Source organism: Malurus melanocephalus, unplaced genomic scaffold (genome assembly GCF_030028575.1).
Source record: "Malurus melanocephalus ecotype Western Australia unplaced genomic scaffold, MMel_1.1 scaffold_280, whole genome shotgun sequence".
In the NCBI taxonomy this organism is placed as follows: Eukaryota; Metazoa; Chordata; class Aves; order Passeriformes; family Maluridae; genus Malurus; species Malurus melanocephalus.
Window position 1 is genome coordinate 770,026 of NW_026623512.1, and position 18,615 is coordinate 788,640.

At 39.0% G+C, this 18,615-nt stretch overlaps 1 protein-coding gene across 2 annotated transcripts in view; it reads right to left on the bottom strand.

Annotated features, from left to right (window-relative positions):
• Positions 1–18,615, bottom strand: part of ZEB1 (zinc finger E-box binding homeobox 1) — a 117,347-nt gene that overhangs the window by 79,165 nt on the left and 19,567 nt on the right. The window lies entirely within an intron of this gene.

Genomic DNA, 18,615 nt, shown 5'->3' on the forward strand with positions numbered 1-18,615 from the left:
ACCAACAAAACAAAGAAGTGATTCCACATTAACCTATGAAATACTTATAAAGATTATATAAAAATGGCCAAAAATGCATGAAAAGCAGCAAGTAATGTCCTAAACATCAGATGGGTATGTTCTTAAAAAAGACAGAAAGCAGATTATCRTAATTGTACAGAATTTTCCACACTAACCTAATGCCTAACAGCCATCTGCTGTAATGGCTTGCATGCTCCTGACAATATTCAGGGGCTGCAAATTACGTGGCTCTAAGTTAGAGAGTTACATTCAAAGGTACAGTGGGTGGGCAATACTCTATATGAAGTGTCAGTGAAACTAAAAAAAAACACAAACACCCACAGAAAGGAAACCCCAAACAAACAAAGCAAGCAAACCAAAACAAATGCATGCTCATCATTTACTATCAAGCAACCTTAAAGCCACTGCCTGCTGATTCAGAAGAGGGAGACTAATTACCAGAGCTAGACAGCACCAAAAACTGAACACAGCTACTCCATTTGAACCTGATGACAGCACAGGAGTCAAAGACAGTAGGAAAAAAGTGAAGATGAAACTTATGGGTAGATGGATTCTTCCTCACTTTCAGGGTTCAAGGGAAGAACAAGCAAGTAATTTGTGARAAACCAACCAGTGTTTATAACAAGGACACACACCAAACCTCCATATCCTTCAAAGCAGACAGTTCCAGAAGGTTAAAAGCAGTCACCTGTTTCACTTTATCAGCAAGTTCCTTACCCATATTTGCACATCAATGCAGAAAGAAAAAGAAAGGTGGGAAAATGACTAACAAAACAATAGTGAGATTCAGTGTGGAAAYACTGGAGTGGTTAGGTAGAAAAAGCCAGGTTTCCTCACAGCTAGCTTTGTTGAGCTCAACTTCTGCACCTGGTGAATCTTCTTGAAGAGGAGTGTAATACGAGACAGGCATTCATTTCTTCAACCACATCCAGCCAATTAAAGATAGGTTGGCCATGCTCACTTGAAAAAAATTGCTTATTTTTCAATACCACACATCCTTCCTTACTCTGAGACAGGATTATACAAGAAAAGAAACACCCCTACTTTAAGTCCTCCTCATGCTTTGACCAYGCTTTCATGAAACTCTGGCTGTGGTATATTTCATCCTTCAACTTACCAGTTTTGATTGTTCAAAAATAGAGACACCATGAATTACCATTTTTCAATACCAAAAACATAACTTCTACCTCATCCAGTGTAAGAACAGAGGTAACTTAATTGAGGATTTTCTGAGAAATGGTCACTACTTTCATACATCCACACTCAAGATGCAAAGACTGTTCAGCTTAATGCATTTGGAAGAGCCACTGTAAACTAAATTCAAGTATGAATAGCTGCCTATTTGAAGTCAGATGGCTTTGGTTTTGGTAGAAGCCTAACAAGCAAAAAGGCTTCCCCGCTACCATGAGGACCTGCTGAAGGAGCAGCAACCAACTCACCAACTTGAATGACTTCAGGCAGCTCAGAGCAACACCATCCCCTCCTAAACATACACACACAAATATTCCSATCAAACCTCAGCGCTTGCAGGCCCACACATTGGGACAGGTAAATAAAATCCCCTCAGACTACAAGTATTCAGTCCCATTAGCACCTGATAGACACAGCAGTATGTGAGGATTGCCACCAAGAACTCTGGGAAAAAAATACAGTCTCATTTAATTCTGCCATAGAAGATGAAGCTCTTCAGTACTTTTGRAACCAGCTCTTCTAGAAAGGCTCAAAGCTGCTTTAACGAGTTTTCAAGCACTGTACATGCTACAGATTTTACATCTTGTGCAATGAAAGACATAAATAGAAAATGTATTGCAATTATTTACTGAAAACATCTCTCTCATCCAAAGATTCAGTTAAACCATACTGCACAAGCAGCTTGCCTCCTGATCACTTAAAATGTTTTATGCCTTCCCCAGCCATGCAGAAAATCTGACAGAAGAAATGCACCTGCGTGCCTTTAATTCCACAGCCCATTCAACACATATATATACTCTGATGTGTATTAGGCATGGGAATTCTCTGTACACTTTATCTGTTCAATACATGTGCACATGCTACCTCAGGTGAAGAAAAACACTCTGTTCTAGTTTTCTAACTTGTCCTAGAAAGTACAGATCCAGAATTCCAAATGCAATATGTAAGTAAGGAACAAAAATTTCAAGAAGATTAAATTCAGAAAAGAAGCAGAAAAGTAGAAAAAAACCCAAACAAAACCTCAACAAAATCAAACCCAACCAAACAAAAAAAAAAAATCACCAAAAAACTTAACTCAAATTGCCTGAAGATGCTGTTTTCTGTCCACCAGTCAAAAGTTCCTAAGCTTCAATGAGCTTTTAGATAAATTATGTGAGATGAAGAGGCAGTTAAAATGAAGAAAACAAGYTTAGTTGTTCCTGGATTCCCTATCCATGACCACCTGTGAAACTTCAAACAAGGCCATTTCTTTAAGAAATCCTTTAACAAGTCAACATGCGTGAAAGTGGTTCTGAGTATACCCCATGTACTTCAAGGGCATCACTATTCTGAAATAAAAAAGCTCTCAGTGAGGAATGAGCAGCCATTGATCCCACTAAGCATTTCTAACAGAAAAAGGACAGAACAGTGGCAGCCAAAAAAATATACCAAATACCCTCAAAAATCTCATTTTTAAATAAAGTCAGAAATACTTTGGGATTTCTTTCTTTATTATGGTCAGGAAACACTCTCTAAATCTTGTAAATCTGCATCAGTTTCTAGGTCTTAAGCGATAAAAACACTGAAGACGATACATTAAAGGAAAAAATCTGAACTTCCTCAAGGTGTGATGCTATGTTAATTTTATCTTTTTAGTGTGAGGAYATCAGTCTTCAGAGTTTCAAACACAATGAAGGAAAAGCCCCCATATTTGTGGTTTCCTACTACTCTTTCAGGGCAACCAAAATAACTGGCTAATTAGCAGAAATTACCTCCCTCTAATGATATTAAAACAGTCTCACAAATAGTTTCCTCCAGCACCCCTTGCTGCTCTTGTTCACAGTGATATAAAAAGGACTTTACTCCCCAGGATACACGAAGAAGCCACAGTCTGGATTTCCAGGCTTCTAGATCTCGTGCTCTTTACTCTTAGATGCAAGCTGAGGCCTTGTGCTATTTCCTAGGAGGAAACAAAGGCTTCAACATGAAGTCTATCACAAGCTGAACAGAAAGATTACAATAGTGAAGAGTCACAAGGGGTACAAATATCCCAAATACTTAATTTTCCCATCATGATTTGTTTTGCTATACAAGGATCCTCAGTGTAACGGAAAACACAAAAGTCCTTTGTGCAGAGGGCAAGTGTAGCTGAAATAGTGCCAAAAAGACTGACATGCTTTTTGCTCCATCTGCCTGCTAATAACCATAGGAGCAATCAGCCAGCTGTCTCTGCTGCTGATCTCCAGCATCCAGAAGTTCCTGAAAGATTCGCTAAAKTCCCCAAACCCACAACCACAAGCAAAACCACAGCAAAGAAATTGTAATGCCGTTTTCCAGAATAGACTGGAAGACAGAGGAATTAACAGGGAGATTGTGAGAAATTTCAAGTTAATTTTTTTTTTGTTTGCTGAGAGGATGAGAGCGAGATTTACCTCATGCTACAGCAAGTAACTGTCCCTCCCAGAAGTAGCTCAGTGTTTGGCTAGCAGTGGCAGTGCTCTTACAATGAAGGAGATTCAGCATGACTATCACTACATTAAGAGAACAATACATGCAAATCACTGTTTTAAGAAGCAATTATCTAATGGGCTTTTGGTAAGTGCTGCCGCCTTATCAGCAAACCCTACACCAAAAACAAACACACGTGGTTTGTGGASGGGAAAGATGCCCACAGCAAAAACTCTACTGCCACCTTTCCCTTCTGCAATACAACAGTGCCTTAAATACGATAAAGGCTGAACASACATAAATGCAAAGGAAATCTTACAAATGCATTTAATACTACCTCTATAAAGAAGTATAAGTCTACGCTGTTTCCATCTGCATAAATGAAAGATATGCTTAGCCACTGGAGGGCCCTTAAATCTGAAGATGTACATACTAGTGCCCTACTCCAAGAATTTATTTACCTTTTCAGAAGAAGCACAAACTGTGACCCTTCAGCACTTCCTTAACAGTACTATTACAGCTTGATCTCAAACCCGAAAGCTTTGCTTTCAAATCCCCTAATCCCCCCAAAATTTCACATAGTTGTATAAAGGTATAATGAGAGGTAGGACTTGTTTGTAATAYAGTAGCAGAGAGTGATTCCAAGTGCCTGATGTTAATGAATGTGGAATGAAATGGAATTACATCTCAAAACTTGGGAGGGAAAAAAAACCCAGTATCAATCTTTTCCAAACTTACACTCAGTTCTTGTCAGAAGAGTATTTAAAAGGGAACAATAAGATATAACCCTGTGGTTTCTTCATCCTCTCAGGTTCCTTATTTTTTAGCTACAGTGGCTTCAAACCCTTTGCCACCCAGTTACTGGAAATAAGATTTTTTTCTTTGCAGTGTGTGTCACAACTGCATGTTCCAACACACAGGGCAGTRCATGCTTGCACACTCTGCTAGTGATTAAAACCAACTCTTCAGTGTTTAATACAGACATCTTGGGACAGCTTCAAAAGCAGCTTTATTTTAAATTATATGCTCAAAACAGACATTGAGACAGGGGAAAGAAGATACAAGACATCCTTGCCATTGATGCTCAAASTAATTTGCATGCATTCTTTAGGTAAAGGATGCATAAAAGGAAAGAACAATATTTTTAGATAAAAAACTAAAGGTATGTATTTTGACACTGCTCTTGAAATGTTATGYGTGACTTATAAAACTGATCAGTATAAGAAGCAAAAAGGCAACATCCAGGTGAAAAAAAACCCGCCCAAATAAAAACACCAAAGTAAACAAAACTAAATGCTACTAACTGTGATTTCAAGTTCGGTAGCAATAATTTGTTTATTTCTTGCTACAAATTACATTTCTTTATACCACCATATRTGATGAAAATCTCACAATTAAAGAACTGCCTGCCTCAACTAGCAGCATGATTGAAAGTACTTTATGTTTCTGCTCCTGCTCTTTTCTAAGCTCTGTTTAACAATAGGTTTGTTTTGGGTTCGATTTTCTTCTGGTCTGTGTTATTAGAGGCTTTTTTTTTGGTTGGTGTCATTGGGGTTTTGAGATTTTTTTTGCAAGGGTGGTGTGCCAAGCATTGTATATGATTCTGCCCTGAAACTTAGAATCATGGAACAGTTTGGGTTGGAAGGGACTTTTAAAGGCCAAACTTCCACATGTGCTGCTATTGCCATCACTCCTATGGTAGAATATAATGAATATTACTGTTACTGGTTGTAGCTGAAAGAAAAGGATGCATACAAGAGAGAAAAGTGCTGGATTTATATTCTGATGCAGAGGAAATTTTTTTTTGAAGTGGACTAAAGTCTAACTGACAGAGTTTAGCACTTTCTCACATTTGGTTTTTTGTTGTTGAAAGTCAAAACTCACAAGTAGCTTCAAGCAAGCATGATGTTAATTAGTTTTAAACAGGCCATAAAAAAGTCATAGTTCACATACAAAGTAATTTAACCATTCACTAGAATCCTATTCAATGGGCAATGAAGCCTAACTAACTGCTTCTTCCAGAGGTCTAGTAAAGACAAGTTCCAAGCACTGTTGAAGTGAAAATGTAAGCATTGACCTTTGTTAGCAAAACACATCCAACATGGAATTCACAGCCAAAATGATTTCCCCACTTTGGCTGTCCCCCCAGCAAATGGAACATTAAAAATCACTGTTAGAAAACTTAAGTGAATTTTTCCACAACTTGCCCAACCATAAAATGTATTTTCAGTAGGAGGAGAAAGCCATCATCAACAGTTAACAATTACAAAAAGTTACTGCTAATCTGTGTGCATTAAGCCAGTCTGAAATCCATAAAAGTCATCTAACATTTCTCTCATCCAACAGAGAAGAAGAAAATAAATGGAAGACGAAGAGATGGGAATACAGAAGACACACAGGGAGAGACTCCCTTGAACATAATAGACATTTCTTAGATTTTTGAATCATACAAATCCAGTTACTTTAATATAGCTGACTATGACAAGTGTTAAATTTTAAATTTGTCTCCTTGCTAAAAATCTCGTATTAATATTTTATTTTGTTACATAATGGTTCCTTCACGCAAAGCTAAGTTCCAGAATCTTATACCTTTATATAATACAGAGCTTACAATCCCCATTCTCAGCCTTCCCCCACATTTCACATTAAATTAAGATGAAACCAGTGTACTTCATCCCTCATTCCACAGGACAGAGTCTGCCATATCTCCTTTCATGCCTGTTTCCCTGTGCACTCCTTTCACTGCAGCACATCTCCCTGTTCTAGAGGRCAACCCAAGGCCATTCCTGGCTGAATCTATTTCAAACGCTGGAAAATTTTTCYACTTCTTCATTCACAGTATGAGACAGAAGTACATAGGCAGTTGAGAAGAAGGCCCAGCGTGAATGGTAGGGGATGAATTTGCAACAAAACAGTAGTTACACAGAAACATCTTTAGCCCAGGTAAATACAGGGAAATGGTTGTAAGATGCACATAATAAATATTTTGAGAACATGGCTCCTTTTCCCATGGTTTTTCTGGTCACCCCTTAATTAAGTCAACTCCTTTGTTTCTTTGACTAGCATGATGGCAAATAAGACTGTAAAAAGAACACTGAGACTTCAATAAAGCCTACAGCCTCTCAAGACAGTGTTTAYTGACAGTTACATGAACACTTTACTTGGGAGTTTTGATGTAGTCRTGATGCCTGGCATTATTTCTTCACYGCATCATGGAGACAAGACGGTCTTACAAGAGATTGAAGAACATGAATCCGACTTGTCTTGAGACTGGCTTACTATTAGCTGAAAACAAATGACAGTACTCTAATATTAAACTGAAATTTACAAGAGAAAAATACAAAACCAAGCTGGGCCGAGAAGTAGAAAAATGTCTTATTCCAATGCTTTTAATTCTCACTCAGGGTTGCTGCTCTTTCACACTCAGGCTTTATGTGTATGTTCAAACACGTTATGAGTCCCTACATTTGTACCTGTGTCTTTTTATTTTGCTTTTGCCAGTTACTATTTCCCTAAAAAAAAAAAAAGCACTGCACCAACCACCTGTACTTGAAGTACAATTTCTGATAATTTTTCCTGCTTTGTTGGAGCTCCTTTTATTAAAAAACCCCAGACACAGAACTGATTTTTCCTCCTTGAATTAATGCACAGCCTTAAGACATGTCATCTCTCCTGCAAGTAGGCTGGTTTCCAGAAGCCTTAAGCTTCAGGCCTGGGACATCTCAACTCCGTGAACTCCCCTGCATAAGCCATGTCTACCAGCTGCTCCTCTCTTTTCACATATAAAATAATCTTTAAGCAGCATATGGCCTTGACTATGTGTGTATGTTCTGGCAGGTTCAGKCTAAAAGGGTTACAGGCCATTTGTCAAGCTGTATCACATTTCCTCCACGCCCTTCCTCTCGTGAGTAACCCAATGCCGCTCGCAGGCAGAGCCCGACGCCGAGGCACGGCCATGACCGAGGCAAGGCTGTCACTCCAACCCAGCRTAACGCGCCGGTGCCCACACACTGAGTCACGGCTGTTAAAGCAAAGGGCATGACACAGCACAAGTTAAATTGATAAGGAATTACCAGCTAATCAGGCTCGAGGAGAAAAGCCTGGYTCTCCAAAATCACAAGAGGTTAAGCTTTCACTTCTTGTGTTAGATGACCACTGGAGCYACCATGCACCAGCACAGAAGCAAGGTCATGCTACACCACCCTTCAGATTCATGGGTGAGGAAGCCCACATTCCATGGGCATCAAGAATCCCATTCCACTCTGCAGCATGAGATCTGTAACTGAAGGGCTTTGCCAGTTCAATACACCCAGCCAAGTGATGACCTGAACCGTCTGCTTCGGAAAAGGACAGATCTAATAACATTTACTGGCTTATCTTAATAACTCCAAATGTGCTACAGGAAAACCAGAGTTTGTCAGCATAAACTCCTAAGTGATTCAGGGAACTTTTACTGCCATAGCTGTATCAGTCAAGGCACACGGCCATGTCTGTTGCCAACACCTCTAAATCCAATGCAATCAGGATGAGTTTCCAGTACACTCCTGTCTTGCCTTTGGTGTCCTACTTCCTCTGAAGTGCAGCAGTGTTTTGGGATGTGGTATCGACAGATGGAATGTCATCATTGAATGATGGCTTCATTTCCCTCATCCACAGCTTCACAGACAAGTTTTCTGTAGTTCACAGTTAAATCCTTTTATTGAGCCAAACTCCCTTCCAAATAATGCCTTTAAAGTCAGTCAATTGCATATAKCAGCAGACATCTCTTATTCAAAACAAACCAAATAAACAGAACAATATATTACAAAATATTAACAGAGCACATGAGACAATGACAAGAGATCACACTGAAAGGTTTTCCAAGGAAATAATTCTGTTTCACCAAGGTCAATGGAAAGGTAATTTACAAGACATGYTTTGGTATCAGGATAAGAACTTTTTCCACATCTTGGCCAGACACCTTTGAAGGAAAACAGTAAATTGGTTCCTAGTATGTTCAATTATGGTTGAGAAAAGTCTGAAAAAAGTGGATGCTTTCATACCAGGGAAAAGACCATWAAGTTTCTGAAATTGAAACACACGGAATTACCACACTACAAGAATGATCAAATTTACAGGCATTAACAAGGTGGATTTCCTCATTCATGAATGACCTACAGGAACAGTGACTAAAGCCATAACAATAGGTAGTACATAGTGTAAGAATACACCAATACATCTGCTTTGATATTTACATGGGGAAACATGAAATATCTGGTTTCACAAAGCAACTCTGAACAGGTGGCTGTGTTTCAAAGCTTTTTGTCCAAATACAGAGGCAGCCTAATGCTTGAGAATCAGCAAAATCCTTCTGTTTTGCAAACCTTCTGAACACCCCTAATTTGAGGCACAGAGCATAAGGAAATAGAACTGCTGTACAAGGAGATGTATCAGCATGTAGCAACAAACTGACGACTTTCAGCCTTCTCTACCAGCTCTGTCCTGACTCCAAGTGACTACACAGCACCACTTGGACAATGAGAATAAACCAGTGTCTACCTTCCTGATCTTGCTGCAAGTTAGTTCTGAGATGCCCCAAAAGAGATGTTCCTCTGCTGACACAAGACCTAGCAGTTATCTGTAAAAACACACCTGCCTTGGGATATGCARCTCTAGGAATCGCATACCMTTTTTCTAATGGGAAGGTATCAGCTTCAGTAAYAGTAGTAAATTACCATTTAGAGCACAACAGAAGAACCAACCACAGGATGGAATGCCCACTCAAGATAAGCCTAAGTATCATTCTGACAGCTCAAGAAGTCAAGAGCTCACTTGCTGAAGCACACATACTTTCACTTACCTATGGTCCACTCTTTYCTCTGTCTACTAACGTGGATTAAAGTGGAGCAAGTCAGAGGAAACATCTAGGAGGCCACCCATGTCCAGATTTGTACTGTCTGAAAAGCAGTCCTTTGGCGCTTCTTGTGTATGCTGAGCAGACATCCATACAAATACCATGGAAATGCCAAAACATAACCTGATCAACTTCTCAGGACTGCAGTTAGAACTCTGGCAGACCTCTTTATTGACATTATTCATGGCACAGCATTGTAGAAGACWGTTACTGATATTGCCTGTCTCACTCCAGGGTTAGGTTGAGAGGAMGGGATGAAGGCAGCACAACATGTTTATACAATTAAATAACACAGGAGAATTCCAACATTTCAAGAAGTCTGGATTTTAAACAGAATTCATTAGCAAGCTGCATTGCAGCCCCCAAATAGCTGCTAACTCAACAATGTAACAACTTTCAGGTTTGGATAGGTGAAAGRACAGCAGCAAAGTTGTGTTCCCATCTTCAAAACACAAGCTGAGCTCTTTATTCACATCTCACTTCCATGTAAACAGTGGAAGCTGTTAACAATGCCTCCTGCCTCACCTAATCTATTTTATTGGCTGTGCTATTTATTAATGCAACAATAGCATGCAGAACCTGGAATCAGAAACAGTCAAATTAACACCACTGACGTTTATTTCTAAATATGAATATCTAGATTCTGAAACCTCAAAATAATGGACTCTGAACAGCTTCTTACAACCAGCTAAATGCCACACATCTTAYCTTGAAATGTGTTGCAAAACAGACTGTCAGATGTCTTTGCATTAGTTAGCTTCATGGTTCATCTCATCTACTCCAACCACATTTAAAACTGGGGGGGGGGGCAGGGGTGCGTGTTTGGTTTTGGAGCTCAAATGGGACTTTTCCCAAACTCCTATGCATTGGSACAAAAGTTCATTTCTTCCACGCTTCTCATGCTGATGACATAGAGGACTGGACCTATGGTAGTGCTAACTGTTTTAAGAAAGTCTCATGCAAATAAAAYTTTTGTGTCTTTTTTCTTTTCTCTTAGCAATCTGTAATTTCCCAAACCATGCCTGACAACGGCCTGCTTTCTACACTGAAAAGCTGTTACAGTTCACGGTATCAGAAACATTGCTAAGCATTTAAAAGAAAATTCTTATGAGTCCCTTTCAGAAGTTACTCCTCAAGGAACTCTTTGAACCTACCTAAAAAACTGCTGGACTCATTTATAGCTGCTTCACTTGATTAAACAGCTCTACTAAAGTAAGTCCAAACCAYACAAGTTTGAAATGGTCCATTATCATGTAACTGCTGCTTTGGTGGTTCAAAACAACCMCTGGAAAATAGTGATCAGCTGTCCAGATTCCAGTAGACATCACAGCTGGGGTCTTTTTTTTACAAAAAGTTGGTTGATGTACCACAAAGGAAATCACTGACAGGTATGATAACGTTGTTAGTGTTAGCAGTTAATTCAGTCAAAGGGCAAGATATGTCTTTCAGTTACCAAGACTGTTATTTAAACTTTTATCTTGATAGCACAGCAGCAGAAACTTGCTGCTGTTACCTGGCAGCAAAAACAAAAATTAAATTGTAAAAGTTGTAAGMAACAGGTTTGCTTTTTATGTTAAAAGAAACATGCATTTTTCTGACCTGTTCAAACTAATGAGATGGTACTCAACTGGTAAAAATAAACTCCCATTACAAAAAAAAAAATTACTTAATACACATGTCTTTGTCCCYAGACCTTCCCACACAAACACTACACAATTCTACATGATCATTACAGGACTGTTCTAGGTCATTAYTGACCTTACCAAGAGCTCCATCCTAAAAGAAAACCAAGGCTGAGTTACATGTTTGTGAAATTGTTACATTCATCACATTTAGCAATTTATGCAGATCTTCTATGCTAGCATGGTGAGCTGAAACTTTTTACCTACTGCATCAGAAATTAGGTTCAGAGCACTGCTAGAGCTAAATCCAAACACCCCAGTTCAGTTGGGGATCAGAGCAAGGAGGGGGGATGGGGAGGGAGGGAGAAGAAGGAAGGGAGAAGGGGAAAGACAGGGAAAAAAACCTCACACAGGTCTAGAAGCAGAAAGGTCCACTTGGGCCCTAAACCTAAAAAGCATCTATCTTCCATTTTCTTTGCAATATAAACCAAAAACCGTGAAAAAGCATAGCAAGAATGCAAAAGCTGGAAGAATAAAAAAAAGGACAGACACAAAGAACTAGTAAATTGACTCAGAAGAATATTTGGGATGAAATAGATGAAGCCGGGCCTAAACTTGAATTTTTCTACCATAGATCATGGATTTTTGCCCCTGTACATGATCAACATCTCAGTGCTGTAGTTACACCAACAGAGAYTCTTGGTGTTGATTCAGTTCAACTACAGTTACATGCTACTGCAACAAGAATATACCAGAACAATCAAATCCTTCAAAAGATGAAATAACTCTAACCAACTTACAGAATTCAAAACATTTTCCTGCCATGTATGTCTTTACACTTGAAACAGAACAAACACACTAAAATCCTTACAATACCCAGMAGATATTTTTTGTTTATACTTTTTAGTATAATAAACTTCTAGTTATTCTTTGACAGAATATTTTTTTAACTGATAACACCACTTTCCCAAACTATAAAAAAAAAAAACCATCAGGTAGCATACACTTTCYGTAGAGATTCCAGCTTGAGTAAGATGCAGTTATTCAAAGCTCATGATGCACTAGACGAGACTCAGAAAATCTGCTCTTTTCAGGGGTTTAGGAAAGAACCAGATTTTCTGGACCATAGTAACGACGTTGCTTGCAGCAAAGTAATTGTAATTTGCAGAGGTTGATTGACATTGTAACTCTTCACTGACTTCTGCAAAGAGCTACATTCTACGTTGAACAGAATTGCACTGCAWGTGGATGTGCCTCCCCGGACAACTCTCCCACTCAAAACCCCTCTGTTGTTTCATTTACAGGAAATGTAAATGTTATTAAGTTATGAAATATTTCTAATCATATCCAGTAAAGCAGGCACTGGTTGATCCATGAGGTGCAATGTCCCAGAATTTACCAAGCAGAGTCCTCAGGACAATTCCTGCACAATGCAGAAAGCAGACAGGCTCCTGGGGCTGGCAGCATTTCAAAGCTGATCCTGGCCAACCTCRGTGCCATTTGCCAGCTGTGCAGTTAAGGGTCATGTTGGGCTGTTGCTTCCAGAAGGCCAGGCACCTTAGATATGCTGAAGCACATGCTGATAACCAAAAAACACACACCTTCAGCAGAACACCACCTCAGAGAAAAAAAAAAAAAAAAAAGTTGGATCTGCAGCACTGGAGGTTACATCCATTATTTACTGGCTTCCAACCGTATTAGCAAGAGGCTACAGAACAGTGCATCCAAGAGAGGAATGGGAAAAAGATGACTATTTCACAACATCATCATCACTCTGCAAAACAGTTGGCCATTAGAGTTGCAGCAATGCTGACAACYAGCATAGTTCCCTTCTCCTTACTGATCAATTTGAAACACCACAACTACAGCTTTCACATCTTCCTCTGAGCTATGAGATTTACCACAACATTTCCTACTCTTCCTCCAGGTAAACTCAAAGTGTGTTTCTTTATTCTCAGCACTAATAGTTTTGCTACAATTTCAATATAAGTTTAACGTTTTGGGTTTTAGGTTTGGGTCTGATTTTTTTTTGGGTTTTTGTTGTTGTGGTGGTGGTTTTGGTTGGGGCTTTTTATATTTGTTTGTCAGTTTGGTTTGGTTTTTAATACGAATACAGACACAATCTCTCCTGCATATCATGTTATGTTGGCAACAATCCTTGAGAGCTGGTACAAGGTACAAGAAGCAGGCATGATATACTATCTTTTGGACTTCACTGTACACAACTTGCACCACCACTTCCTTACCCTTTTCCTGCCAACAGGGAGCCATTTCAGAGTCCTGGAAGCTCACAGCTGGCCACCAAAAACCTCAGTGTCCTTCAGGAYCACCCTTTCTAAGGTATGCACAYATTACCAGCAGTGAGCAACCACAGTCTGAAAGATTTTCTAGTGTTTTCTGTAATTACATTCTAGCTAAAGCTATTCAAGACTGAAACCCCCAAAAGGTCATCAATACAAAAAGTTAGCAAGTGAACATTCCTTYTGAGTAGATAATCTCACTTTCTGCTACATATTGGAGAAATTATTTTCAGTTCATTGGTTTCTTTCATATTACTTTTCATAAGTTTCACTATCAAACACATGGATTTGAATTCTTCAAAAGGATATTAGGAACAGCTAAAAATATGTTAGGTTATTTTTTTAAAAAAAGCATTTTCTAAAGACTTCTTAAAATTTACACTACCAAAAAAAGGATCAGAAGAAAACACCATATAGATCATTTTGACTCAAATATCACATTTCCAGATCATTGAAGGAATGTGGTGACTTTTAATAGAGCTTCTTGTATAACTTCAAGAGATTTTGATTTCTACAGAAATAGATTGATATATTGCTTRGTCCATGAAATTAAATTAGTTCTTTTCAATGGAAATTTGGAAAAAAATAATGTAAAACTTCTAATACAGTTATGCATATAGCCTTATTTCCTCACTAATTTTAGAAGGAATTTTTAACTCAAGTAAAAGCCATGACACAAAAAAAAAAAAACCCAGATACAAACTGATGTTTCAAAGCAGATGGATACTACACTGATACAGTTATGGGAGAGMAGGAAAGCAAGAAAAGACACTTGTCAGGCTGCCTGTATTTATATCTGCAAAACAAGACACTGAAGAAAAAAAAAAACCAGCACGAAGTTTGAGAGAGTGATACCATCCYGTCTTAAACTCCTGAAAAATCTACACCTGTAGGGATGGTTCAAACAATCCCATCACTTCATCTCAGAATCTAAGATTTTAAAAGAGATRGTTACAGACTGAATTCCTACAGGATGCCTACTCTGCATTCCACCAGTCCCCTAATTTATTACAACCTACTCCTATTTTAACCTAAATCTCTTCATTTCCCTAAATGAAATTAAAAGGACTGTAAAACAACACAGTACAGCATGAACACTAAAAGATGGATCAATTTCAACAGCACTTTGTACAGTGTGGGAGATTTAACTAAAACTAYTTGTTTAAGCAGCATTTTCTTCAGTTCTTGTCTGTGCTGGTYGTGTTTCCCCCTGCCACCTCAAGCATTAAGTACTGAAAGCATCCTGTGGTTAGTGAACACTGAATATTGAAGACATTGCAAAATCCAGAGAGGTGCACTCTGGCTACAAAGAAACCTTCGGAAAGCAACTATTACTGTAACAGGAAGAAGAAGGGAGTAAGAAAAGACATTTTTGCATCTAAGTTGCTCAGCTACACAATTGATTCTTCCTTAATATGAAACAACTAGCAATTAATCACATTGAACTCAAGGCCCTGAAAATTTCACTGCTATTTAAAAAATAAGAATATTTCTTCATAGATACATCTCACAATTCAAAGGTTCAAAGCAGCTTTTCCCATTATTAAACCTCCCCATTCCAACGCCTCAGTCTCATTTATGATCACCTTTTCAGTACAATAGCACTATTTAAGTAATCAACAGAAATGAACATTTTAAAAGCTAATTGTGACCATCTATGATAGCACGTGCAAGTAAATAAGAGAAAAGAGCACAACTTCATTGCTCACAAGACCTGGAGACAGGATACAGATAGCAAGAAGCTCATTTCTTCCCCAGCAAGAGATACAAGAAACCTGACTTGAGTCAGATGGGTTGAGCTATTGCTCCGAAGGAAGGTACAGGTGGCAGAGGGATGGCAGGTAGCCTGTTTCCCAGCTGAACTAAGATACCAGTCCACGAGTCCCAGAGAACTAAAGATTAGATTGYTAGAGAAAGCTCTAGACAGATACCATCATCAAGATGTAGCTTTTAGCACTCAGGAATTTCAACCATTATTATWATTATTTTCAAAAGAAAGCMATGTAGGAGAACAYTCACTAAKRGTTTTAACAGCAAAAGAGCATAAAMCAGTTTTTCAGCTGGTAGAGGTAAAAACAGCWSTAGGATGAGACACAGCTCATGGATAGCAAAACCTAGATTCAGGCATTTTTAYCTCAACTAACTGTTTAAGTTCCCACTATAATCAAYGGYATCTGCTCATCCTGAAGCAGATACCTATGTTCAGTCAGCWGAACTGTTCYYCAGGTCCATTGGCTAGGTCTCTGCAGACTATAATGGAAGCACAGGCAATGAGCTCACACCCTGGCATCTAAATTTAGGTGCTCAAGTCTGTGAGCCAACCCTACAACTTATACAGCCAAAGTACACAGGCATGCTGATATGCCAAACGTACACMTGCAGTAAGCAACTGCTGGGACAACAGTCCTTAAAAAACCCTTTTMTGAAAAAAGTCTTAGGGGAAATGGAAGTCAGTAAGAAAGCCTGCTAACAGAACTGAATTCTTAAACTATGTTCTATACAAGTTTCAGTATGAAAAAGAAATAACTTTTAGATATACACAAGGAGGGAGAGATTCTGCCCTACAAACTTGTCTTCAAAAATAGCAACACATCTGAATGACTTCTAGCACACAACTGCTCAGGGAAAATATCCCTCATTCATKAACTGTGTGAGTAGGGAAGGGCTGACAAGGATTAATCTTTTTATCATATTGTGTCACATTTTTCCCAGATGCCACATACACGTACATAGCACTGGCATTGCAAACTAGAAAATCAAATAAATAAAGGCTGAGTGAAAGAAAATAATGTATTCTAAACAAAACAAAAACCCAAACAAACAAAAAAGTCCCACAYCAAAAAACTCCTACAACACAGACACTAGAATGAGTTAGGGCATGCTCAGACACTGCAATAAGACAACAAAGCACCACTTCCCTGAATTGCCGTAAATTGACCACTTGTTCTTAATCTGTCCCAATTGTGAGATAACAGATCCACTTGTTGACAGAGCCACAGACTGCATCATTTGGTTGCCCATAGAATAACACTGGGACCACTTGTTTGACAATTATGCAGGCTAACATCCCTCTCTCTCAGTCCCTCAGTATCACCCTCAGAGGAAAGGACAGAAGAGTGAAAGCRGCTAAAGCACAGGCTCCATTCTTAACCCTTGAGATGCCAACAGTTGGCYTACTGGGGTGTTCATCTACATCCAGCTTTCTTGGTGAACAGCACTCTGGAGGGTAGAGTGTGAGTGACATCTCTCTGCAATTCATTAGTGCTTTTTCTCCTTTGGGCTCACCTGCCACCTTGACCAGGAATGATTTTCAGTCAAGAATTAGGACCTAAAAGCACAGATTCAAGCAGCAGTTACAGASAGACTTGAGCAAAACATTGCTGTAAATAACATGACCATGATTCTGCATTATTCTGCCATCTTGAAGTCTGGCAAAAGCTGTTCTTTCCTCACTTTTACTTTTTCAACACAACCACCAGACCTAACGCTTCCCCTAAACTTTTACTTGACAGAATATTATTTCCTTCATCTAATACTTTGTCAACTAATCCCAAGTAGCAGTCTCTGTTTTTTTTGCCTGAGGACCTAAATTCATAATTATTTTGATTGCCCTGTATCCCCTCTTAGCTACTAGAACAAGACTGGCTTCAAGAAATAAATCATAAAAACCAAAAAATAAAAATCTCAGAAAACAATTCCACAATACTAGCAACTGGACCTGTTGGCTTGTTTCAGTCTTTAGAAGTTGCTACTTAAATAGGATCAGAGTCATTTTTAAATGAACAGGTGAGTTAACCTTTCATTTTCTTCTGGAACAAAACGTTCTAAAACACAACCAAATGACAGTAGTTAGCTAAAGCTCAAGGCAAAAACAAAAGCCTTGGGGGTGTCAGTAGCCACCCATTCAAGAGGGCTCAACTCAACTGTTTCCACAGAGAGAAACCTGAGGGCAAACCCATCAGTTTCCCTTCTGAGGATAAGGCCACTCACATATTCAACACACTTTAAGAGCTCAAAATGGGCGCAGGAAGGAAGAACATAGATTTCAGTCCAGTTTGAAGGAATGCTTTATCACAATGGGCTCCAGGCCCCAGAAGGAAGGCTTTCCAAATTAGCGAGAAGACTCTGCAGCATGGCAAATTGCAGGGGCAGATGAGCTAAAGGACCCCCACATGGCAGGCTTCTGGTCAGCTATTCTGTCAGGAGCTGKGGCTTTGAATGCACTTCTGTCTGTGCCTTTCTGGTCTATACCATCCAAAATTAGACAGCCTTTAAGGCATATTAGAGTTCATTTACTCCCCCAGGCACTTGTGCTTGGAACAGYAAGAGAAATGTAAAATCCAACAAGTTGGATTGTCAGCTGTTGGTATTACYGAAGTATACAGTTGTCTCCTTGAACTAGACTGCATTTGAGATCGACTCTGAAATCAGATCAGCTTCACAACTAGGTACAAAACAACTAATTGGTTTCCTTTGGCATTGCTTCTCCAGTTCAACCTTTTCACTTCACAGCTGGTAGAGATGCTTCTCCAGATCCCACCATCACACCACYAGAACCCCAAAAAACCCCAAGAGAACATACCAGGCTTGGAAATCAACAGAGAAGCCATGGGAGCATTAGTTACTAGAAAACCTCCCTTGATATTTCAAGTTTGAAACAGTCTTGAAATGGAGAATATAAAGAAAATAGAAACTCTTACATAGCATTAGTTTCATACCCTGACAGAAGAGGAGGGAGGCAGAAATAAKAGAAAAGCTGTCATTACATAACAGTATAAGTAGCATTTTAAGAACAGAAGGTTTGATTTACCAGTTAAAAAACTTGAAACTGCAAAAGTGAACATTTGACTGTTGCCTTTTCATTCTGATTAATACAAGCAAAGGATTTTCTGGTATTATTTACAAGTGCCCAAGATTAGTAGATGAGAGCTCATAAACAGCTCTGAAAAACACGYATCAGTTTCACTCAACTACGGTGGAACTGTTCAGAGTTTTGCTATACTGTGAAACAGTAATCATTGTGGCATGTTTTSTGGATATTCCAGACATAACTAATTAGTTTACAGCCTGGAAGAGTAAGGGGCTTTAAGATGCAAGCTTGTGCTGTCATTACTATTACACAATTGAGCAAAGCCTGCAACAAAGACACTACAGGCAGATT